At 35.6% G+C, this 26,408-nt stretch overlaps 2 protein-coding genes across 10 annotated transcripts in view; both read left to right on the top strand.

Annotated features, from left to right (window-relative positions):
- The window catches only part of LOC139969986 (uncharacterized), a 131,221-nt gene that overhangs the window by 99,349 nt on the left and 5,464 nt on the right, over positions 1-26,408 (top strand). For 3 of the 9 annotated variants that reach the window (XM_071975492.1, XM_071975491.1, XM_071975484.1), the window contains exons 1-2: positions 17,647-17,782; positions 23,669-23,740. The exons of 4 other annotated variants lie outside the window; for them this stretch is intronic. The gene's annotated coding sequence lies outside the window, so the exon portion shown is untranslated. Of the gene's footprint in view, positions 1-17,646; positions 17,783-23,668; positions 23,741-26,408 lie in introns of those variants that run through there. 2 more of the 9 variants (XM_071975485.1, XM_071975489.1) reach the window with 2 other exon arrangements.
- Positions 10,703-26,408, top strand: part of LOC139969961 (NACHT, LRR and PYD domains-containing protein 3-like) — a 184,791-nt gene continuing 169,085 nt past the window's right edge. Inside the window, exon 1 of the mRNA XM_071975421.1 lies at positions 10,703-10,834. The gene's annotated coding sequence lies outside the window, so the exon portion shown is untranslated. The remainder of the gene's footprint in view (positions 10,835-26,408) is intronic.

Below are 26,408 nucleotides of genomic sequence, written 5' to 3'. Positions count from 1 at the left end.
GTGTTTATTGCGCTCCTAACGGAAAATATCTTCGAGAAAAACAACGTTGAAAGTTGTAAATGTTTCGACTTTTTTGCCACCCTTTGAAGTAAGGTTTGAATAGTTAGTTATGTATGTCGTTTTGGCACCGTGGAGTCAGTGAGGTTGAGAAAATTATAGGAAAGGACGCAAAAAGCTGCTTTAAAATGTAACACTTCCGAAAGAAACTGGAATATTATAGAAGTATGGTAGCAATAGCCTACTTATGCTGAGAGGAAGTCACATGATCAATTTATGTGTAGGTTAGTTCTTAGTTTTGTGTTATCAATCTTTGTTTCATATGCCAAGGAGACCTAAGGGGGGGGGGGGGGCGGATGAGCTGAGTGAAGTGGCAAACCCTTTACCGCATGGGGGTTGGGCACACAATTAGGATTTGGGGCACTTATCTTGTTAGGCCTGGTTTATAAAGGTTGGGGACAACTTCTCTATTAGGAAGTTGATTTAGATCAATAGGGAACAAAATTTGGAATTGATACATAAAAAAATATGCAAATTATAATATGCAAATTAGGCCGCAATTTTGTTTTTTATGGAAAACACCATAAAACCCAATAAAATCACTAATGACTTCAAAATTGACATCAAAATATATGATAAAGGTTTTTCTTGGGTTGTTCTTTCAGATGATACCAACTTTTCTGAAATCTGTTGAGGATTGACAGAGTTATGACTGATTTCATATTTAGTACACATGTTAGGTTCGGCCCACTTTTATGACCCAATGTGGACATCAAATCATGTATACATTTGAACATGATACATTTGTTGGAAGTGATTTGGAGGAGTTGGGTAGCCTACTATCTCTATTAGGAATATAATTAGGATATAATAAATTTACAAGAATCAAGTATTGAGTATGCAAATCAATGTAAATTTCAAGGTCATTTGCATTTTTCTCAGAACCCTCTATAGATATATTGCTGAAATGCTCAGAATATGTTCAAAACATGTTAGGATTTATTCCAAATACAATGGGGGGCTCTGTTCAACTTTTATGTTCTGTCACGATTTTTTTTATGCAAACATCGATTTTTAGCGAAATTACGTCATTTTGAGATTGATCTTTGACATTTGAGGCCCACCCACTAAAAAAAAATCACAGTAACCCCCTTTGTATTTATTTTCTACACAAACGCATGGTCTTAGCTACATTTCAATACCTAAATGAATGTTGTAGGATGTAAGATGGCTGAGTACTATTTTTAAATTCAATGATTATTTGGGTCAATATTGACCCAGAATGCGGAAGGAAGTTTTAAATTCAATTAAGGGGACTGGAGCACAGCCCCCTAGTTTCTAAAAAAATGTCGTGGGGTGTATTTTGCCACGATTCCGTCTTTTCAACGATTTGCCTATAGGGGTGGTACCCATAGGGTAACGCATAGATGCCTCAAAGTGCTTACTTATCATCCAATCGTTTATGCTCGATAATAAAATATACAAAAATAAAAAAATCAAGGAAAGTGTGTGGGGGGGGGGGCTTGGGGGGGGTGTGGTATCCAAGGCCGCTCAGTATTGACCCTATGGTTTTGCAGAAAGGTCTTAGATTTGCACTTGGTGGGTAGTTAGTTCTGCAGTGTGTCTTCGATCTTAGTTTTGTAGAAACACGTCACAACCGGTTTTCACCAAGTTTCATTCCTGCGAATTACTTTTGAACATCGTGAAATAAATTGTAATTGATTGATCAATCATCTTTAATGTCGGAATAATGTCATAGTTTGGTCAATATTTCTTACGAGAGATATTTCTAATTCGGAGTAGCCTCCGTTATAGCTCAAATATAGGTTAATAATATCATGTGATTAGTACAGCGACCACCCTATCGTAGTTGGAGTAGCAATGTAGCATAACTAAACTTCAGGCTAGACATACTAAAAGAGAGGATGAAATGTCGCCAAAACAAAAATAGAAGTCGCTGAAACAGAAAATAAAAGTTGCAAAAAAAATATTGGTAAGTTGCAGAAATGAATAACTTGATACTCCTGCAACAACTTAAGATATCTAAATATGTTGTTACAACCACATGACGTCATGCGACTTATACTGAAGCCACCCATCCAACTGGTGGCGTTTTGCTTGTACTGCAAGAAGTACCGATGGGTATTACAACACTTCGTCTTTGACATAACTAAAGTGATAAAGTTGACATATATCACTCGAAATGTGATATCGTGTGCGGCACTTGTGTGCCAAAATCGTGAAAAATGTGGCAGTGGAGTGCAGTTTCACATTTAACTCTTAGGAAGCAATAGTAGAAGCAAATACATAGGAATATAGTTATTTATATAGTGTCGTCTGCCCAGCTGCTGTTTTGTAATTCCATGGACCCTGGAAATAGTTATAGCCTAGGCCCCTACACCGGCTACGACTGTCCTTTCGGGTGCGATATAACTAAAGCCTGTTGACAAAAATAATCATCACCTCATTTTACTTTAAAGCGTATCCTTAACGATAGATCCAAATTCCAGAATAACATGGGATGACGGTTATGATGTCATGGGCTTATCACTAACATTTCAATACTAGGAAATAGGCTTAGCCTAACTTAGGCCTATGTACGTAGCCTTGCTTCTCGGTGGGATCTGTTATCTTGCAAAAACTACTACCCACTTTGCAACATTATTTCTCAGAACTATATGCACAGACTAATGTGGAAGTAATCCACAAAAGTAAGTGAGTGCGGAAGGGGGGGGGGGGTGGTGTGGGGAGGGTTACATTTTCACGGCATTTTCAAGGGACAACTATGACAATATCTGAGTGGAGCACTGACATAACACAAGCACGAAAAATGTTTGCCTTGTGCCTCTCAGATACCAGAAATGACACTTTCCAGACATCAAAAGTTGCACAAAACATTCCACATATTCGAGTCATTAGAGGCGATACAAAATGTTCAAAGTTGGTTCTTAAGTCAGGAGTATAGAACTAACCACTCTGGTCGCCATAACAAGTCTCTGTTTGTGCCAAGTACACCTACTCTTTCACAAAAACGGGTAAAATCAAATTCATATTTCAAAGTCGAATACACAATGTATGTATGCAGACGTACAAATGATCTGTTTTTTTGGCTGTACAACGCAAAGCGCCCTCACTTTTTTCAAGGCTTCACTGATATACACAAGGCGAGGCACTGTGTCAGCATTCGTCCTAGTTTAATGTCTATGCATGTCAATCACATTGTAATATGTACAGCTACAGTACATGTCGTACATCGTACATCTCTCGGTTTTCCATTAATACATCAAAGAGATGTACAGCTGAAGTTCACCTTGACAGTCGGTAAACATGCATCTCAGTTTTACAACTATGTTAGCCAAGAAGTAACAATTCAGTTTTCTTTCATTTCATTTTTTAGAACGGCGAAAATCATTTTGGTTAATTGTTCATGATTTTTTTTTTTTTCAAATATATTTTTAAACTCAACAAGACTATTGTTTGGCTCATAAATTCCTACACAATCATGATGTTTGGGGTTTCTTTTGATTAAATCATACTTTGAATTTGATTGTTTTGTTATCTTGTAACAACAGTGTTTTAGAAGGAGAAATGCTAAGGCTTAAGTAAAGAACGGCACAATTCAATTATTTAAATTAGCGTCGATGTATAAAATGTTTCCTCATCAGTGCAACTGTGATACTAACCTGATCTAAAACGATACGTGATTTTGTTGCACCCTATAGGCCTTATCCAAAACATTTTTAACAATATCGCGATGTTACCGATCAATCAATGAACAAAAGAAGACGTTTTACGAATAAAACCACATTTTTGTACACGATTCACGTAATGGCTTACTGGTTTTGTTGGCATCCAAATGGACATTATAGTAATGTTTGCCTTGTTGGAGTCATATTATATCGTTGAAATACTTAGGGTGTTTTTTTCTCTTCAGTAAAGCCTATTTGTTTTGTAATTGCCTATACAATTGTTTGAAAAAGTAATGTGAAAAATAAGAACCTGTTGTCGGAACGGGTGTTAGTTTAGAAGGAATTTCAAAAAGTGATGTCAAAATATAGAAACTCTTAGAATAGAGGATGTGTTGGTGGTATCAGGCGGGAGTTGTAGGGTAAAGTAGTTCATTCAGTGACAATTTAAGAAAGGTCCATTGATATGACTAGGGAAGTACTCAAATATGACTACTTGCCTGTTAAAATTAGACAATGTTTTTTTTTTGGGGGGGGGGGAGGGGAGGTGAGGAAAGGGAGGTGTGAAATAGTTACAATAACTTATAATGTTAATTAAAGAAAAATGTCTTAAATGGTGGAAGACAGATATTGTTGTCATTGGTGGGGTATAGGGAGGTAGTTGAGAGTGTAGTAGTCACGCGATATCAATTAAAGGAAGTATACAATAGATACATTCAGCTGATTAAATAAATATGACTACTTGTCTATATTAGATGTGTAGGGTCTGTGGTAGTGTGAAATAGACATACAATGTCAACGTAAATGTCTGAAATATGACAAACGTTAAATATTTAATCGTCACAATCTATCAGTCTAAACTACTAACGATGATATAGTATCAATCATATACATCATGAACGATACGCAGATGTTAATAAGAATATTAAATATTTTGTTTTTGTAGTATTATGCTTTTCCTTTTCGAGAGTACCTCAACTATATGTGATAAGGCAAGAAGGGAAGCGGTCAGATTGACTTCAAAATGAAAGTAACTATAAAGTATACAGTTCAATTACGTTTTTCAAATAACATCACGGGTTACACGAACACATGCTCACTGGCATTATTATAGCGTTTGCATATGGAAACTATTGCATTTGGATAATTTACCTTAATCTGTTAAATTGTTGTTTGTTTAACTAAAATGATTTTTATTTTTAATTTGATATCAAGAGATCTAGATTTTTTTTATAGAAAATGATCGTCTGCGTTGAGATATAAACCCAGCAACGTCCTTAATTGCAAGCAAACATCAATCCTGAACCGTTGACATTTTTTTTATCACACTGCGAGTATTAGTCGTAAAGGCAAAGCAAACTTGCAGTACGTTTGGAAACTTCGTCAGCACGTACTTGCAAGAATGCGTTTAAGCAGGGAGTTGTTATCGTGAACTTACTTGAAGCTAGCGAACAGGGAGTATTCAAAATCATACGAAGTTTTGTATGGTGGAGTATAAAGATCGCGTGATACAATTTCTCAATGTCACAAGCAAAACGTGGTAAAAATGACTGATTGAAGGTCAATTTTGACCGAAAATTTTAGTTCACTCACAAATTACAAGAATATGTGAAAATGAGAGTGCGACAGTCGGAAAAATGAGAGTGCGACAGTCGGAAATTCGGACTGTCGCACTCAAATTTTCCAAGTATCGTCAGTTTTACCAAGATTGGGGGGGGGGTATCTATTTTTAATTTGAATCTATTTATGCTCAATGATACATGAATTAAACAGATCCACCAGTTCGGTAAATAAAGGATATTAACAGTCCCATATTTGACCGGTTTAAGTCTTCCTGTAGAATATCGAGATTTTATGGGTGGGCGTCCCTCCCAGATTCTTCTTATTGTGAATTATAGTAGTTGATAAATGTGTAATATTTTCATTTACGGGTTTGGTTATCTGGAAATGGTATTTATAGTAAGCAGTATAGTTTTCTGTATCGTACATATATTGCGATGGGTATTTGTTTATACACTTTAAACGTGCGATTCATCGCTATACGTGCATGATATCAGGGAGTTGTTATGGAATTCCATAACAACTCCCTGTTTTAAGGACATGGTGATAAAATCACTGAAGACAGAACTCCATTCCATAACAACTCCCTGGATATACATTGTCTCTATGTATACAAAAAACGCTGAATGATAATCTACGGAAGCTTAAAAGTGCCATCAACATAACAAAAACTTTGGCCCATAATTTGAACATTTTTCAGTAACAAGATAAAATGTTATCAAAAATTAGAAAATGTTGGATTGCTCAGTTGCTTTAACTGATCAATTGAACAATTTTCTGAAAAATGTTTAATTTATAACTTATCATTATCTCGTCAGTTTGACATTTTTCTGCAAAATTTCCGATCGTTCACTTCATTGCATCTGAGCAATTGAAACATTTTCTGCAAAATGTTCAATGTGTCTAATTGCCAACTTATCGTATCTCGTCAACTCAACATCTTTCTGCAAAATGTTTAATTGTTCACTTCATTCCGGATGATCAGTTGGAATGAAGTGAACAATTAAAACATTTCATGTGAGAAATAAATATCCCACCCCCCCCCTCAAAGCAAAACTATTAAGCGTGCCAATAAAAGCCCTGTATTTTTGGTTACTCACTTTGTCGTCGAATATAATTTGTTGAAAATAAAAAGTTTTCCCCTTTGTTACATTAACATAGCTTTTGTAGTCAGTAGTCTATAAAGCCTTCAAACAGATAACTTTACTGAGTTGCTTACCTGCTTTGCTTAACCAGAGTGTTTAAGAAGTTTGTGAAGTGAGGGCAAGTGGTATTCAATATGTGAATGTTGGCGAGTAGAGCAGGGGAGGGGGGAGAACAAACAACAGCTGGAATTTTCTGGCTCAAAAACCTATCGAGTTGGAATTTCAGCCACTGCACCCCCCTCCCCCCCCCCTAATGATCAGGCCTTAGCTACGTCCCTGATTTCATGGAATCATCACTCCGTCAAACAAGGGTCTGTTTATAACGTTTATTTTCCGAAGTTGTAGATCTGTCTATATCATGTGTCATTGAGCGTAGAAAAATTCAAATTAAAAATAGATATATAAATGTTTCACTTAATCATCACTCCGTTAAACAAGGGTCAGCGTCTGTTTATATCCTTTATTTTCCGAAGTTGTAGATCTGTGTATTGAATGCATTGAAAGTAATCACATCGTATCAACGTCTTTTTTGTTGTTGTAACACACGTAATTTCAATTGGAATATATAATCGTAAGTGTATAGCGGATTCTGTGGACCGTCCACATAATCGTATACACATTTCATTGTATTATTTATTGATGATAAACCAAAATTAGGGCTGAAAATGGCTCAACACTATTAATTCAAAATAACTATGTTCTAAGGAAGGACCCCGCACCAAATATCGGCAGATTCAGGAAGGAATCAACCCGTCAAATATGGGTCTGTTTTATATCCTTTAATTACTGATTACTAATTCGTAAATCTGTTTAAATCATGTATCATTGAGCATATAAAGAATGATTTTAAAAACAGATAACTTTATCAAATTTATATTTTTTGGCATGGCATACGGTTTACCTTTAGGCTAATATATTCTTAACAAATCGTTATTTGGGAACATTGGGAAGAAACAAATTGTAAGCTGGCATCAACAATCCTCGTTACATGGGTTAGGATTATTAAAGGAAACCCCAAAAGAATGTCTCCAATCCATTACCCTTAATATAAGTATTAAAATACTGTTGACCGTTCACATAATAAATGTCTTAAAAGCAGCTTGTTAAGAAATATCACAACCTAAGTATATGTTATTGGTCTATCTAATGTAATTGGATAGTAGTATTAACGTTTTTTTTATGTAACACACGTAATCTCAATTGGAATATATAATCGTAAGTGTATGAGCGGAATATGTGGACCGTCCACATAATCTTATACACATTTCATTGTATTGTTTATTGATTATAAACCAAAATTAGGGTTGAAAATTGATGAACTCTGTTCATTCAAAATAACTGTGTTCTTAGGAAAGACCCCGCACCAAATATCGACAGATTCAGCCGGAAGGAATCAACCCGTCAAATATGGGTCTGATTTATATCCTTGAATTACTGAACTCATAGATCTGTTTAAATCATGTATCATTGAGCATATAAAGATTTATATTAGAAACAGATAACTTTATCCAATAAATATATATTTTTGCATGTCATACGGTTTACCTTTAGGCTAATATAGTCTTAACAACACTTTATTTGGGAACATTGGGAAGAAAAAAATGTAAGCAAGCATCAACAATCCACGTTACATGGGTTAGGATTATTATAGGAAACCCGAAAGAAAAACCCTAATCCTTAACCCTTAATATTAGTATGATTATACTGTTGACCGTGCACATAATAATTGTCTTAAAAGCAGCTTGTTAAGAAAGATCACAATCTAAATATTTTCTTTTGGTCTATAGAATGTATTTGGATAGTAGTATTAACGTTTTTTTTAGTAACACACGTTATAATCTCAATTGGAATATACAATCGTAAGTATATGAGCGGATTATGTGGACCGTCCACATAATCTGAGACACATGATATTGTATAACATATTGATTCTTAAGCAAAGCTCCTCTTGGATATATTCAGAAATGATCAGCTAATCTAATTAACACTGACAGCCTTCTGAACAAGGGCCAAACCCTCAAATCTCGAAATATTTCAGTTAATCATCACTCCGTCAAACAAGGGTCTGTTTATATCTTTTATTTTCCGAATTTGTAGGTCTGTCTATATCATGTGTCATGAGCATAGAAAAATTGAAATTAAAACTAGATAGCCATATCATATTAAATTTGTGCATGAAAGTCGGTTTACCTACATTGTAATGAAACTTGATCTCAACTTTAATTGGGAACATTGGAAATGAACCACTCCCGTAAACTGACTTCAATGACCACCGGTGCACGGGTTATGGTTGGTATTGGTGCCCCCCCCCCCGCACCCTTAGCCCCCGACTTAAAAAGAAAAGTGAAAATAAAACTTACTATTACCCTTATCCTGTAAGATAATACTCATAACCATTCAAATACTAATTGTTTAAAACGAAGCTGTTAAGACAATAATGTTTATAGGATAGCAGTGTAACGTGAATGGTCATTATACTCATCCGTAGTAAGCTGTGCACTTAGCGACATAGCCAGCCATGTCATGAATATTTATAGTCAAGTGGGATGTAAGTTAGGAGGGTTACATGCTAATTGATGTGTTTTATAGTCTAATTAAGAGAGTTATGGGTTTATTAAATCGGTATTATCAGTGAGTTAAATGTCTACGACATATCTGCATATGTTTGGGGGGATAATGTTGCTGTTGTTAATAAAATAGTTAAAGAGATTTTACACCACATGTTGTATTGTTTTATTGCTTATTATATGTACCAGAGTGTCACTTCTGGCACAGATTTTGAAAATTAATCTACATTGTAAACTTGCATTCACATATACTAAATTCTCATTTGTAGTATCTGTTCTTTTAGGGAATGGTGATACACACCTGACGATGATCACACAGTCACAGTCCCGATGCAAGGGGACTGGGGCTGGGAGCGGATCAGTCGTTTGGTAGTTTGGTTTTCGTGCCCAGGTTCTTTCCTGGGTGACTTTTTCTTAAAAAGTATACTAAATTCTTGTACGCAGAGATTTTTAATTTTCTTGTAATTGTAATATGGCCTGGTCACTATTTACTACGATTAACTGATACACAAGCTAACCACGACATTTCCATAAAGGAACTTCTGACAGTATTCTCTGCTGTGCTAATGGGCCCCGGAATGCAACAGTAGTATTGACGTTTTTGTTTAATAATCCACGTCATCTCAATTGAAATATATAATCGTAATTGTATAATCGGTTTATGTGGATCGTCCACATTATATTATACGTATGATGTTGTATTGTTTATTGATTCTAAACCAAAACCGTAATTGAAAATATTAAAAATTAATCAACTACATTAATTCACAATAACGGTCTTCTGAATAAGGGCTACACACCCTCAAATCTCGACAGATTCAGTAAGGAATCAACCCGTCAAATATGGGTCTGTTTTATATCCTGTATTTACCGAACTCGTAAATCTGTTTAAATCATGTGTATTGAATGTATTTAATATATTCATATAGAAGTATAAACGTCTTTTTTTTTTCTGTAACACACGTAATCTCAATTGGAATATATAATCGTAAGTGTACGAGCGGATTATGTGGACCGTCCACATAATCTTATACACATTTCATTGTATTGTTTATTGACTATAAACCAAAATTAGGGTTTTAAATTTATCAACTACATTAATTCAAAATAACTGTGTTCTAAGGAAGGACCCTGCACCAAATATCGACAGATTCAGCCGGAAGGAATCAACCCGTCAAATATGGGTCTGTTTTATATCCTGTATTTACCGAACTCGTAAATCTGTTTAAATCATGTGTATTGAATGTATTTAATATATTCATATAGAAGTATTAACATCTTTTTTTTTCTGTAACACACGTAATCTCAATTGGAATATATAATCGTAAGTGTACGAGCGGATTATGTGGACCGTCCACATAATCGTATACACATTTCATTGTATTGCCTATTGATTATAAACCAAAATTAGGGTTGAAAATTGATGAACTCCGTTCATTCAAAATAACTATATATATATATATATATATATATATATATATATATATAGATATATATATATATATATATATATATATATATATATATATATATATATATATATATATATATATATATATATATATATATATATATATATATATATATATATATATATATATATATATATATATATATATATATATATATATTTATTTATTTATTTACAAATGGAAACTATTGGAAACAGGAAACTATCTGTTCAGGGGTCGTAATATTTCGATTCAACAGTAAGTAATGAAGACATGTTTTTTTCATTCCATACTGAGTGTATGTGAATTACATTGTATCACATCGTAACAGGGATAAGCATGATGAACCGTTCCGCCATTTTATAATGTCAACTTTTAGAGTCTGGAAAGTTAACGAAATAGTTCCAGGAGAGAAAATCAGAGTAGAGGTAAGATTTAATTGACCATCAAGGAGAACAAATTCCATTTCTAGCCAATTTCTATAAAAATAAAAATAAATCACAGTATTAGACTGCAGAGCGAGATAACGTTAGTTTCTACCGTTAACGTAGGTTTGCTTCATATGACCAGTGTATGTTGTACATTACAAGAGGAGCTGTTTGATTTCAAATCAACTATAATGATGTCAAATGACCGTGACGTAGTTTGTTCCATATAGTGAAATGAAAACATGATATACTTACATGTGTTTTATAACATTTATATCGTGATACAAGCTGAAGCTGATATGAAACTGTACAATACTGTAAAGTTTTTTTTTCATCTCCTTTATTGCAATCTTTGGTCTGTATCATACATCTGAGAGAAAATATACAAATATTCGCTTAATATAAGTAAAAACAAAACTGACGAATAAACTGGTATGATACGTTTAATTACGGTGTTTCAAAGAGAGTGCAACAAGTTCGGAATGCTCTATACATGTCTTCATAACTTATATTGTTACTTGCATTTGATTTATCAATTCTTTTCTCTACTTTAAGCAGAAATTTGAATTTGTACATAAATTCGGTTAAATGTGGTACTTTGTCTTTCATCTTCTGGCTAAAAATATAATACTTCAGAGGAAAGATAAGAAAGTTGTATAGATGTTTTGGGATTAACCTATACCCAAACAAAATATCACGCTTACTGAAAACGAATTGAAACCCGAAAATACGCTGCTCTAAATCCAAAATAAAAGACGAAGTAATTTGGCAACCCCAAAATAGATGATCTAGAGTTTCTTCGAAACTTCCGCAAAAATTACACCTAGCATTATCAGTGAGATTCATTTTATAACGTAGATAATTTGTTCCTAAAATACGGTGTAAGAAACGAAATTGAAAAAACCGAATCTTGCTCTCTCTACAAGACAAAAATGGAATACGAAATATAGTTTGCCGTTGTGAATCATCAAATGAGAATTCACCATTCCATTTTCTAATGGCAGTTGGAGGAGCAGCTATGGTACTGATCAAAGAATTGTAGATATGGCGGGAACGCAACAAAGAAAGATCAGTATTAATTATTTCCTCTTTTGTATTCACCAAGGCCATATTATCTTTCCAATGTCTCGGTATGTTGGAAATAATGCCATAATACGTAGTAAATGGCAGTAAGTCTAAAGAGAACTTGTTTTTAAAAGCCAAAAAGGACAAGAAACAGCCATTATCATCAAACAAGTCGTCAATCTTCACCACACCTTTTTTATACATGGAATTATAAAAGAATGGACGATTTTCGACCTTCAAATATGAATTATTCCAAAGAATTTGCTGTTTAAAGTTCATTACAGGGGTTTTGAAGGCATAGCAGGACCACGCTCGACAGACGTCGTTTATGAAAGGATTATTAATAATAATATCACTGAACTGATAATTGCATCTGAAGAGCAACTCTGTCCCGTATTTCTTCAGGTGAAAATCAAAGAAAGGCTTCCAACCCGCTTTGATGTTATTTATATATCTTGCAACCCATGTACATTTAAGACCCCGAATGAAGGAAACTATGTGGGTTGCTTTCAAACCGCCGTGTTCAATTGAACCGATTAAAGTGTTACGCTTAACCTTATCCGGTCTGCCTGACCAGATAAACCGATATATGAAAGACTCGAGTTCCTTTTATAAAATCCTGTGGTGGATCAGGCAGCACTTGAAAAAGAAAAACAAGTTGGGAGAGACCGAAGGTTTTGACAATAGTAATTCTCCCAATAGGAGTCAAATCTCTCATAGACCACACATTTAATTTATTCTTCAAGCGAGACAGCTTAGGAGTATAATTTAAATGAAACAAATGATCCCTATCAGTATCGAATGTTATTCCTAAGACAGTGACAGGACCCAAGGTCCAAGTAAACTGCAAATCGTTAAGGAACTGTGGCTTTCTTGCAGTAAAAGGGCCCAAAGCGACAATTTTAGTTTTTTCATAATTAGCTTTCAGCCCTGAAGCCATTTCCAAAGAGTGAAAAATGTCAACAACAGCGATCAAACTTTGATGAGTACCATCAAGAAAAATCGCAGTGTCGTCCGCATATTGTAAAATTTTAATATCATGATCCAGAATGCGAATTCCGCGAATACGGGGAGAACTGTTTACATGAATTGAAAGAATCCCTGCACATAAAATAAAAATATACAGACTGAGAGGACATCCCTGTCGCACACCTCTGGTATTATCAAAGAATGCGGAAGAATACCCATTATTATAGACGCATGCGGTGGAATTGGAATATAAAGTCCTTATCCATCTGCCAAGACTTTCGTCGAAATTAAAAAAATTCAAACATTCAAGAATAAAGTTCCACTCTAGTCTATCAAAAGCTTTCTCGAAGTCTACAAAAAGGAGAATGCCAGGAACATTATAATCATTACAGTAGTCAATAGAGTCAATGATAAAACGAATATTCTCCCATATAAACCTCCGCTTGATAAAGCCAGTTTGGTTAGAATTAATTAGAGTGGGAATAGCATATTTTATCCTGGTAGCCAAGGCCTTTGCAGCAATCTTATAATCAACATTAAGTAATGAAATCGGCCAATAGTTTTTAACCTGTTTTAAATCTTTATCTGGTTTAGGGATTAGAGTTATAATTCCTCGACCTTGCTCATTTGACATATTGGTAATATCATATGCATAATTTAAAGAATCAACAACCAAATCACTGATAACTGGCCAAAAACGCACATAAAACTCGGCCGAAAGACCATCACTTCCAGGGCTTTTACCTTTTTTGAATGAGTTAAGGGCTTCCCAACAATCCTTGGCACTAAGTTTACCAGTTAAGTTTTGGGCATCCGTCAGTGACAGCGGATTATTACAAGTAATATTGTGTAAAGATATATGTGGATCACAATTATCACTGGTGTAAAGCGATTGGTAAAAGTCTGACAAAATAGAGAGAATTATTTCATTATTAGTAACCTCTGTTCCCTCCGCTGACTTTAGAGTATGAATAACATTGCAGTTTTTATGACAATACTGTTAGCTAACTATATTGTTCTATGAATAACACTTCATTTCATTAATTTGTTTAACTACAACTGCAATATTACAACATATTTTACCTCATTAAGTTACAGTTATACAAGAAAACTGCTGCATGGAGCCTTTTGTGCTTGTAATGTATCGAATTTTACATAAAACCCGTGACTATGTGAAGTTGTACTGTAATTAAGTAATACATATATTTTAATGAAGAGTTGGACGTTAGTGCAGTCGGTTACGTGTTTAGACACACGTTTAGTGTAACTCGTAGTATTGTAAAGGATTATTTCCATCCGATAACCAAATATGTCTGTAGTATCAGACTCAGTATGACTTGTTTGCTGTCCGTCCTGTAGTTTGTATTGTCCCACATCTGCTGAAGACACTCGTCTTGTTCCTATACCAACATATGCTGGACAGGTAAATTTGTATTAAGGTACATACATTTAGAGGCAATAGTATATGCTGCAGGGGCACTTCTCCGTACAAAAATACAATCACCCACCCCCCCCCCCGAGTCACACCATTAAAACATTAAAACACCATGCACCTTCTCTATTGGTGATTAAATGTGTTGAAGACATTTGTTCCCCAGCAGTGCCTCCTGAGAAAAAGCTCCTGATGATATCACTGGTTTTGAATCATAGGAACTATGAACTCTCCATTAAATAGGGCAGATTCCGGAAATTTCACAAACAAGTTTCGGCTTTGTTATTATACTAGAATCGTTCACATTCATATTTCGTAACCAATCAGTGTTCAGGTTTTATCTAGCAAGTGCGAAACAGACATGGTAAATGAATATTTTCAACTAGTTCACGAGCTTGGTTTTTCCATAAACTAAACGCTTTTATGTCCAATTTCCTCGTTTATTTGGCCAATTTTAGTGAGGTTATTAAGCTTCTTTTTATTGTAACTTATAACCAGTTAGTGTTAAATAAGCAGATTTTCAACACAAACTGCAGTTTTAAGTATATATATATATATATATATATATTATACTTTACTATACTTTACTATAATACTTTGACATTGTAAATTATGAGTAGACGTGGTACCTACGGTGAAAGGATACACATATAATAAGTTATGTAGGCATATGAAGTATACTGGCACTAAGAGTTAGAGGACATGAAGTGCAATGTATGTAGCATATGGTACACACAGTTAGAGGACAGATACTGGTATTATAATGTATGTATTCTTGGACATTAGAGGATATCATGTGTCTGTATAATGTAACTTATGTAGGCCTGTTAAGTTTACTGGTACATACAGTTAGAGGACAGATACTAGTATTATAATGTATGCATTCTTGAACATTAGAGGATACCATGTGTCTGTATAATATAAGTTATGTAGGCCTATGAAGTATACTGGCACTAAGAGTTAGAGGACAGGAAGTACAATGTATGTAGCATATGGTTAATACAGTAAGAGGACAGATACTAGTATTATAATATATGTATTCTTGAACATTAAAGGACATCAGGTGTCTGTATAATGTAAGCTATGTAGGCCTATGAAGTATACTGACACATACAGTTAGATGACAGGAATTGTAATGTATGTATCATATGTTGTTTACAGTAAGAGGACAGATACTGGTATTATTTATAATGTATTTATTCTTGAACATTAGAGGACATCATGTGTCTGTATGATGTATGTTATGAAGGCCTATTTAGTATACTGGCATACATAGTTAGAGGACAGGAAGTGTAATTTATGTATCATATGTTAAATCTTTCTTAAGTAAACATTATTCACTTAAATGTCACACAATTAAGAGATCTGAGAAAGTCATTCCATGGATTACTTCCGGTATTGTTCGTTTTGTAACTACAAAGCATTTCTTTACAGCCGCACTCCTTCAAACAAGCTTAAATACACCATTTTAAAACAAGTTGGCAACCAGTATTCGCGTAGCAAAGAAATCTAACTTTACGAACATTTTCTGTGAATAAATGACTGACCTCAGGAAACCTTGGAATGTTATTAAGGAAATCATTGGCAAAACGAAAGGATTCTGCCCGGGTTAATAATTATAAGCTTTACATAATGCTAATGGAATTGAAAATGATCTTGAGGTTGCAAAGTATATCAACGATTACATCTCTAATATTAATCAAACTCTTGCTGACAAGATTCAATATTTAAAAAAGTAAACAAATAACGGAAAATGGCTGGGCATTTTTAAACAATGGAAAGAGTAAAGACATTTATAGCGATAGCTGGACTCGGATCAGAGGTCTGTTTCGAACCCTGTTGTGGACATTAACTTACCCTGCTCTTTTCTAAGATTTCATTTTGTGATGTTCCTATGGGCTGCAACCCCCGCCCAAATTCCCACGCCTATGTCGATATGTATATTGTCATATGGCTACAACTCTAGCAACCTCGAATTTCACAGAAAGTTTGGTTAGTGCTGTCCCAATTACTACTAGTAAAAGTGTAACTTTGCATCATGCATGGGATAGAAGGTCGAATAGGGAACACTTAGTATCATCCAATTAACACATATGAGTGAATAAGCGTAAACAGCGAGTAGTGCTCAACAGCATTATAACGCATAGTAACACGAGCATATATCATATTGTGGCTGCATGTTATACCGTCAACAAGCTAAAGTACTTGCAACACTGTAGCATATTAGGGTTGCTACACTTGGTACAGGGGAACAAAAATATAGCAATACTAATGTAATATATTAGGATTGCTACTCTTGGTACAGGGGAACAACACTATAGCAAATACTCATGTAACATATTAGGATTGCTGCACGTTTAAATGGGTAACAAAGCTATAGCAACTACTAAAGTAGCATGTTGGGGTTGCTACACTTGATACAGGGGGACAAAACTATAGCAAATACCAATGTAGCATATTAGGGTTACTACATAAGGTTCAGAGGAACACAACTAGAGCAATGATTAATGTAACGTATGAGGGTTGCTTCACTTTGTACAGGGGAAAAAATTATAGCAAATAATAATATTAAATATTAAGGTTGCTACACTTGTTACCGGGAAACAAAGCTAAAGCAACGACTTATGTAGAATATGAGGATTGCTACACTTGATAAAAGAGAACAAAAATATTGCAACTACTAATGTAACACATTAGGGTTGCTACACTTGATACAGGGAAACAAAACTACAGATACTTACGTAGATCATTAGAATTGCTACACTTGGTACATGGGAACAAAAATATAGCAACTACTATTGTAGAATATTAGGATTGCTATAATTGGTTACATATAAACAGCATGTCTTTCCTTTTCCTTCGTCAAGTATTCTTTCGTTTGTTGTATTGTTATTAATATACTCCTATCTTTTCTATATTTCTCTTTTTATATTGCTTTTCTTTATGTTTGCTACCATTTCTGTGAATTGGATTTGCACGAAAAGATACGAGTGGCCTCTTCAGCTCTACTCCATTTGTTTTGTTTTGATATGTTTTCCATCCTTCCAACACATTGTTAAACTTACAGCGGGAAAAATAGAAAATGAAACCGAATTCAATCAGGCTAGATATTGTTTGGATTTCTCCTGCAAAGGAAATGACCGTGCTAGGAGTATTTCTAATAAATATCTATAAGCAATGTTAGGATTAATAGTTATTGCATCCTTCCGCCAGTTATATATATATATATATATATATATATATATATATATATATATATATATATATATATATATATATATATATATATATATATATATATATATATATATATATATATATATATATATATATATATATATATATATGCTGCATTATGACATACACTCTCAAAAACAACTTCAACGATGAAGCTGTGTGCAGAAATCTATAGTGGTTATTGTACACCACGGAGCCATCTTTTACACTATTTTATGAGAAGATTGGATCAGGCGAATTGAATTGTACGTACAAAATGACTACTTTTGACTTCATGTATAGGCCCAGTTATAATTAAATATCAGCTCGATCCGATTAGCGCGTTGTGCATACAATGTGATTTGCCTACATGTAGGTCATAGAATTAAGCTATTAAACGATAGAGTTGTTAACATTAACGCTTGTCCCTCACTACTCAGACACATTGATATTTTTTTTCACAATACATCACTGCCGTAACTCAATTGTATGCCTACATCAAATATTAGGAATTTTGGGGCAAAGATTAGCTATTTGCGATCCAAATTTTGATTGGGTGTAATTTTGTTTAAAGATATTTATTGAAAGTTACCTTTTGTTGGTGTTTGGAACTATATGTCAAGTAGGTTCCCTTGTGTCACTCTAAGTTTGACCTCTTTCAGGGAGAACGGCAGGGAGGGGACTATCTTGTAATTTTACTACTGAGGGGGAGAAAATAATGAAGATACGACTCGTATTTATAGTGGTTATGGATACTTCAATACTGTCTTGAAAATCAATAAATAATTCAAATTCTTGAATAGAACATATCTCAGGAAGTAAAGCCCATTATAATATGAAGGTAGAATACTATTAAATTCCTCTTAGTACTGGTTCTTGTCAAAATCACTATGCATTTGTGTGCTTGAAATCCTCAATGCGTAAGCTTTGTACAATCTCGTGAATATATAGCGTATGTATATGAAATAAGTACGTGATGTAACACTGTAGCTACATACCCGTACTTATACGTCCGTCAGTTTCACCCAAGTTCCGTGATTGCGCACTAGAGAAATCGTTGCTGAATAAAGAAGTGTATCTCGAAAGTAGCCTACCATAGTAACTGAAATGATAAGTACTAGACCTTTATATTGCTTTAAGCTACAATAATACCCCCTGTAATACAAATGTAATAGTCCAACTGTTACTATTTCCAAATACCTCTTAAGCAATCCCCCTAGTAACACATTCTACAGTCCACCACCAGGCCAGCCTAAAGGTCAATAAGTTAGGACCTACTCACCCCTTAGTCTAAACAATCCTACCAAATGCTGAATCTCATCATATTATAGCTGTAAACATTGCATTATATCATATTGTGTTATATCATATATGTATACACTACACAGCTGCCAGTGGGCTATTGGAATATACACAGTAAGTAAGATTCACTCCTCAAATACAGTTCTTTGTGTGAATTATTACCAGCAATTAATTAAGAACTTTACAGTAACATATAGGCTAAGGCTGCATGTATACAATGTAATGTTATTTACAACTATAGAAAGGAGAAACTAGGTGCAAATCAAACTGTGTTTCACACTGTGTGACAACCGTAAAAACTTTAACGAAAATTTGAAATTAAGGATGATAATAAAATGGTTCTGCTGAAAAAAACCCTGATATCACTTGTAAATATGCACAACAAATTGAGACGTTTCACGTTTGGTGGGGAACAATATTGATCGAGAGTTATATGACAAATGAAGATGCAGAAGCATCTTCCCTGAGTTAGATATTTATGGCAGCCATTCTTGCTCGAATAATATACTTATGTCAAATACAAAACATGAAAGGGTATTGCTGTCCCTTCCTTCCTCCTCCCTCCTCCCTCCTCCCTCCTCCCTCCTCCCTCCTCCCTCCTCCCTCCTCCCTCCTCCCTCCTCCCTCCTCCCTCCTCCCTCCTACCTCCTCCCTCCTCCCTCCTCCCTCCTCCCTCCTCCCTCCTCCCTCCTCCCTCCTCCCTCCTCCCTCCTCCCTCCTCCCTCCTCCCTCCTCCCTCCTCCCTCCTCCCTCCTCCCTCCTCCCTCCTCCCTCCTCCCTCCTCCCTCCTCCCTCCTCCCTCCTCCCTCCTCCCTCCTCCCTCCTCCCACTTCCCTCCTCACTCCTCCCTTTTCCCCGTCCCTGTCCCCGCCCTCCCCTTCTCCCTCTCCTCCCCTCTCCTCCCCTCTCCTCCCTCCCCCTCCCCTAGGTGCCAGTCTTAATGTACAGTATATGCCGATGGTTAAAATGTCATGACCCTCGTCGCTAAGCGGTGAGATTATGTGCGGGGTACAAATTAGAAACTACGACTTGATCCGAGGTTAAAATTTTAGCTAGGCAAAGACATCATAGTACCGTGACATTATGTGATTTTCGTCTAAAGAGAACCGTTATAGTAGGTTCAATTTAGCAAGAATCTCATTTGAACAGTACCCATATTCAAAGTGCGTGTCATAACCAAAAAGCGTTACATAAAACAGGCGAATTCGAAAAAGGTTTTAACAAGGCTTTCCCGTCATTAGTACGTACATTTAGTAACTGACGTTTCCCTGCTATAATATATGTAGTATGGCATCTGCCTCAGTTGGATAATTATGAATATATTTGTTTATGTTGCTACGTTTACTAAAAGAAAAGACTCATATTTGAAAAAGTTTTACAAATAAAAGTAAACAGTATATAAATGTTACCCAAATACTCAAATCAGGACGTATGGTACATCAGTTATACGACAGGTTTAACACGGTGATCACGGTAATACATGAAGTAGTGGATGCGTTTCTCCAAAAAAGCTTTGTATATCGGATTGATGTGTGCAAAATTTTGATATATTTACTGGTTGTGTAATATAATTCCGATACTGTCACAATTACCTTAGATTTACAAAGGCTTGATATATTGCTATGGCATTGTATGTTCATCAACACTTCCACAAACATAGTTGGACACAACCTCCCACTTCCAGGACCATTCGATACCAGAACCAATGATCAAGGATTGAATATAACATAAAAAGGATTTCCATATTATTGAAACTAGAGGTCATTGAGTCAATGATATTTACACCAATACAACAGGACATCCACTTGAACCCTGATTAGGAAAGTAAATACGGTTAACATATTGTACTAATCAATGAAGGAATTAAGGGAGATGGGTATAGTACAGGACCTGGTGACAAAAAGGGAATCCATCACCCCCCCCCCCCCTCCCTACGGCTACACACACACACAGACACGCTAGAACGCATTTAGTGTCAATTTGTATCCAAGTTGTTCCATTTTGAGTGCATGTGACATGTGTGTGTGTGTGATTTCCATTCGCTGTTGATTTTGAACTCTTCTATGTAGTTTGCTTTCTTCTTTGTTTAATAGTTAATATATTGTACTATCAATGAAGGAACTGAGAAATGTTAGTTAACGTACTCGCCCCTCACTACAGTAAATAGGTCACGTGTCACACGTCGGCTGAGACAGCAATCTACAACTAAAACACCTTTACTTGCACAAGTATCTAGAAAGTATATGAAGTATATGATTGTACTAATCAATAAAGGAATTTAGAAATAAGGGGTTAATCAACGGTCTAGCGTGCATTACTCACAGGATTAATGCACGATCGGGGTAATGCAAGCGATGCACGAGGGCGGAGCCCGAGTGCATCCAACGATAGCATTAACACCCGGAGTGCATTAATCATGTGAGTAACGCACGCTAGACCGTTGATTAACCCCGTTCATTCATACACTTCCATTTGTGTGGGGGAAAATCATAAAACAAAACATTTTTGGTTACATATAACCAAAGATTTATTAAAGTGATGCCCCGTAATTTTACCGTGCGGTACTCACAGGATTAACCACGGTCAGCTGACCTGAATGGACCAATAGGATTTAGGAATCTTTACTAAGTTTGAATGAAGGTCAGTTAACGTATCCGCCCCACCATACAGTAAATAGGTCACGTGTCACCAGTCGGATGAGACAGCTATCTACAACTAAAAAACCTATACTTGCACAAGTACCTACAAAGTTTATTAAGTCAATATATTGTACTAATCAATGAAGGAATTAAGAAAGGTGGATGGTAGTTTAAACTAAGCTCTGTGTTTGCTTTCTTGTTTGTTCGTTACCACTTCCCCAATGATATTATAGCGTGACGTATTACGGGGTGTAACATCCCCTGACAAGACTTTTGGTAGTGGAGTCTCTCTTTTGTTTTCACCATGCTCATTAACCTGTGTGTATTATGTGCGTGTGTTTGTCCCTTATGTTACTGTTATTTGTCATGCAGCCTCTGAAGAGGAATCTGCTAGGATCGAAACGTCAGGCTCACTTACTTTTACACATGTTTTGTTCTCAAAATCTTCCTTCGTGTAACATGTTCCTGTAGTAACATGATTTTCAGATGTTGTTTGATTTTCTCGAATGCATTTTTGTTTAAGAAATGACTGGAAAATTGCGAGAGTAACATATGAAAGAAATACAGACATTCACTGCAATTGAACTGTAAAGCTTCTGTGAAAACCTATACCTAACTGCATGTCCTTGAGACATATTTCGGTGTAGCCGAGCTCACCAAAGCTGCATTTTAAATTAATGTTTAGAGGATTGATTCGCATTAAGTATAGAAACTCATAACCTCTAATTATGCATGTTAGTACCTGCAGCAAAAATAAAGGTTGAATGGCACATTGCAAAGATCGGCATCTAAAATGTAGTTTTACTCTCTGAAAAGGTCCCAAATACATGACGTACATGTGAGCATGCGTAGAAGCTGTAAATACGGTGATACGACCATAATCGATATTGGTGACCATATATCCATATTGGCCGTTCACTATATTGATATAGCGGGGAACATTTAAATGTGGCTCAGGCGACGAATGTATTGTATTCAAAGAAAAAGAAAACTAGTTTAACGTAAGACTCCAGCGGTACGTTAGAGTTATAACTTACATACTTATGTAAGGTAATAATTTAGAGGGCGAAATTGAACAACCTTCTATCATATAAGCAAATTATGGCTGCTAAGAAGGAGCATGAAGGCAAGGGGAGAGGAGATGTAAGGAAAGGAAATAACACCGTTATCTCGCTCAAGAAATAACACATTTCTCAAATATAGTAGGTAACACGAGCTTATGCAGCCCTGCTGCTCTTGTTTTAACAATACGGCAATCCGTAAACAATCCTACGAACATCTGTTTGTAGTCATGCATACAACCAATGTATCGCTCATTAATCTTTAGAGTGGTGTGTCATTCGCTATTTTGGCTACTCTTTACATATCACGTTTTATGCTAGACACACTCGAATCACAAGCGTCAAGGCGAAGCGTCTTGCAAATGTGATACCGTTTCTAGTATCTGTCATTTTAAAACGCACAAGATAATAACGCGGATGCTTTAACATCAAGTTTGTTCACATTTCTTCGAACTTCAATCACCTCCACCGCCAACCCCTACCCTCCTCTCTACCTGCATGAGTCTCCCCTGCAAAAAGGAAAATAAGGTGATTGTATCCTTCTATTGATGGAACCACATCTGACATTTTACCCCTGTCTAACAACCCAACCCCCCCCCCCCCTGTTCTCCCGGTAACCATCATTACCTTTTCACACCAAAGTACATTTCTCAAAAATAAAATCAGTTTGCTACCATTTAACGTTATAAAAATTGGTATAGCAAGACATGAACCTTTCTATCAAATTCTCAGCACATTCAAATTTGATACATTCCTTACATATCTTTGTCACTATATTTTCCGATCGACTCGGTTTTGCCTGATGATATCCGGGATAGTCATGGTAATATAGGTTTACGTGTACTTAGGTGCGTTTTACTGACAATTGGCAGCTTTTGTACTGCAAGGTATGGTACGGAATGCTTAAATTTCTAGAAACTAGTTTAATGCCTTTTTATGTTGGTTGCGCCAATACTTAGGCCAGGGTGACAAACTTTCAACGGCTGACCGAACACAATTACGAACAAGATATCAACATAAAATAAATCGTTATACTGTTCACAACTTCAATATTGTTAAATATCATAAGAACTACGTTTGGTTTTTCACCAATGTAGGTTGACGCTACTTTCTTTATGGAATCATTTCAATTTTTTCTATCGGTTTACAGATTCCATCGCTTATGCGAGAAGTGTTGATCACCCCAGTCTTATTGAAAGTATCTGGCAGAAATATCTAACTCGTAAGTGAAGGAGTTAATGCTTTAGTACAAAATGTATTTAGTAAACTAACCACACATATGGAAACGTTATCTTTTCTGCTATGTAGTTCTTTTATGATGTGTCTTATGTTGTGGTTTTTGCCCACATCTACTAATTCCTGCTATTAAATACTGTTCATTAGCACCGTCATTTTTCCACGAAAATCCATGTCGGAAAGGGAGTCTTCAAAAGAACAGCAAATGTCGTTTTCCAACAGAGAATATTCCCAAAACACCAAATTAATAATATTTTCTAATAATAAGGAATATTATATATATATATATATATATATATATATATATATATATATATATATATATATATATATATATACATATATATATATATATACATATATATATATATATATATATATATATATATATATATATATATATATATATATATATTCGCGAGTTCCTCCTTGCGGGAAGATCACATATACATACATAGTTTCTAATGTTGTTTAACATGGTCTCCTTGAATGAAGATACAATGTTACCACTGTTTCTCTAGAGCTGATGTAACTCTCATCTACGCCACTTTAAGCTGCTCATCAGAGCATTAATATCTTATAAAAAAAGATGTTTTAGCTCATTCTTTGCATCATAACTATACATATCTTACTAGTTTTGTATTGAAAACCCCCCAAAAAAGCTTTTAATTGTGACCAAATTTGACCTTGAACTGCCCAAAATATTGGTAAAATGTGACATTTGAGGGCGCTGTTCACAGGCATCGTTGGGCATATGACCCTGAAAATGCAGTTTATTTGTAGTGTTTATGCTAGTGGACCACCCTCTAAATTGTTAAGCACCTGTATGCTAATGTTAAGAACTTGTTGTCATTTGAATTACTCAAATCGGCTTGTGCAAGTATTTTCATACATACTGTATGAACCAAGTGATTTTTGCAATTTTTGGAGTCGTCAATTTGAGTAGATAACACAAAATATACAACTTTTTTTTTGAGTTTTTCAAAATAGGGTTAATACACTCCTGAAAAATGGTATTTAAATACAACTTGAAATTTACCCACAGGCCCAAGTTGGACCCCCAATTAGGGCCAGAAGTGAGATTTCTTAAGTTTGAGGACGCTGTTCGTAAAAAGTACGACCCGCTTGACTTTTTTTTTGCACTTTTCCCGTACAACTACCACTGGACAGGGATCCTATGCAAATTAAAACTCAAACATGCCTTTGCTTGTGAATATAGGGCACACGCAAAGTAGGGCCAGAAAAGGCCCCTATCTCATTTTCTGCCATTTTAATTACTTGTTACGAAAAATTGAGACCGTACATTTTCCTCAAAATTAGCTAAATTCGAAGACTGGGCACATGTCTTCCACAATATCTGCAATATCAGACATAAAATACTTTACATTTATGCAAAGATATCTCCAAACTTGACACAAATGTAGGGCTCTTAAAATGCAATCTGGATCGGGTTGCTAGGCGGGGCCGTATCCTAGCAACCAAAAAGTTGTCAAAATTTGTTTTGCCCAATTTCATCCTTTGAGACATATGGCAAGACACCATATCAATTTCAGGCGAATCTGAGGGGTCGACGTGGAGGCCACTATTGATTTAGCATGGATTGACCCAAATATACTGAAAGCCCATGCCTGTTTTTAAATGACATCCATTAAAGGAACATGTTAGTGATAAATAGGATCCAGTCCTTCCGGTCATATCAGTTTAGGTTCCTTGCGTTTTGCAAAGCAAGGAGCCTATGCATCTATGCATTCAACTCGGCGTGTGTGTGTGTGTGTGTATGTGACGCTTGACTTGTGTACACGATATCTCAATAAAGAAATGATGTATCATGACCAAACTTGATGGGTGGATAGCCCATAGTGAGAGGAAGAACCAAATAACCATCGATTTTGGAAGTTACGCTATTGTAATCCAATAGTCGACCTGTATTTGGGCGACCTTTGACCTCAGGTTGACCTCCATTGACCTGTATTACTTTCTTTTAAGTTGACTATTTGAATTTTTGTGGCCATATTCCGATCTAAATTGTACACATGTTGACTCCTCTGCAACATTTGTGTGCAAAGTTATTAGAGATAAAGATTTCTGTGATAGAGTGGTTGAAATGTTGGCCCGTCCTGCCAGAAAATTTGAGTCTAACACTGACTCATGTCGAGAAGTGACGTCAGTGCGGCACATTGGTCAGAATCGATCAGATCTCACTCTTAGCTTGGCCACGAGACAATACACAGGAATATGAACATACTGTGTGAATGGATGTGAAAACAAAAGATCTCACTCTAAGCTTGGCCTTGTAAGAGTACACTGGAATGTGCACAGACTTTGCTCTATGGCTGTGATTCCAAAACTTTGTTATTTCAGAACAATAACATATTATGAAGAAAACCTAGTTAGGGAATTCTAGAATGTTTTAAATCTTCAAACGATTGCTAACTTTTAACTTCACTGGGGATTTTTCATCTCAATTGCTATTTTACTCTCAGAAATGTTACCTTTCCTCGCTACAATGTAGCTTTCCAATGATAGTGTCTCTGCAGCTCCTGAAACGATGTGTCGCGATGACGTTACAGTCGCCCATCGTTCTCCACTGTTCAAAATATATTAGATGAAGTTGGCATGACGTTAACATTTCCCTTCTCCTGAATCATAGGATA

Source organism: Apostichopus japonicus, chromosome 7 (assembly GCF_037975245.1).
Source record: "Apostichopus japonicus isolate 1M-3 chromosome 7, ASM3797524v1, whole genome shotgun sequence".
Lineage (NCBI taxonomy): Eukaryota > Metazoa > Echinodermata > Holothuroidea > Aspidochirotida > Stichopodidae > Apostichopus > Apostichopus japonicus.
Note: the sequence above shows the minus strand (reverse complement) of the source record. Positions and strands in the feature narration are given on the sequence as shown.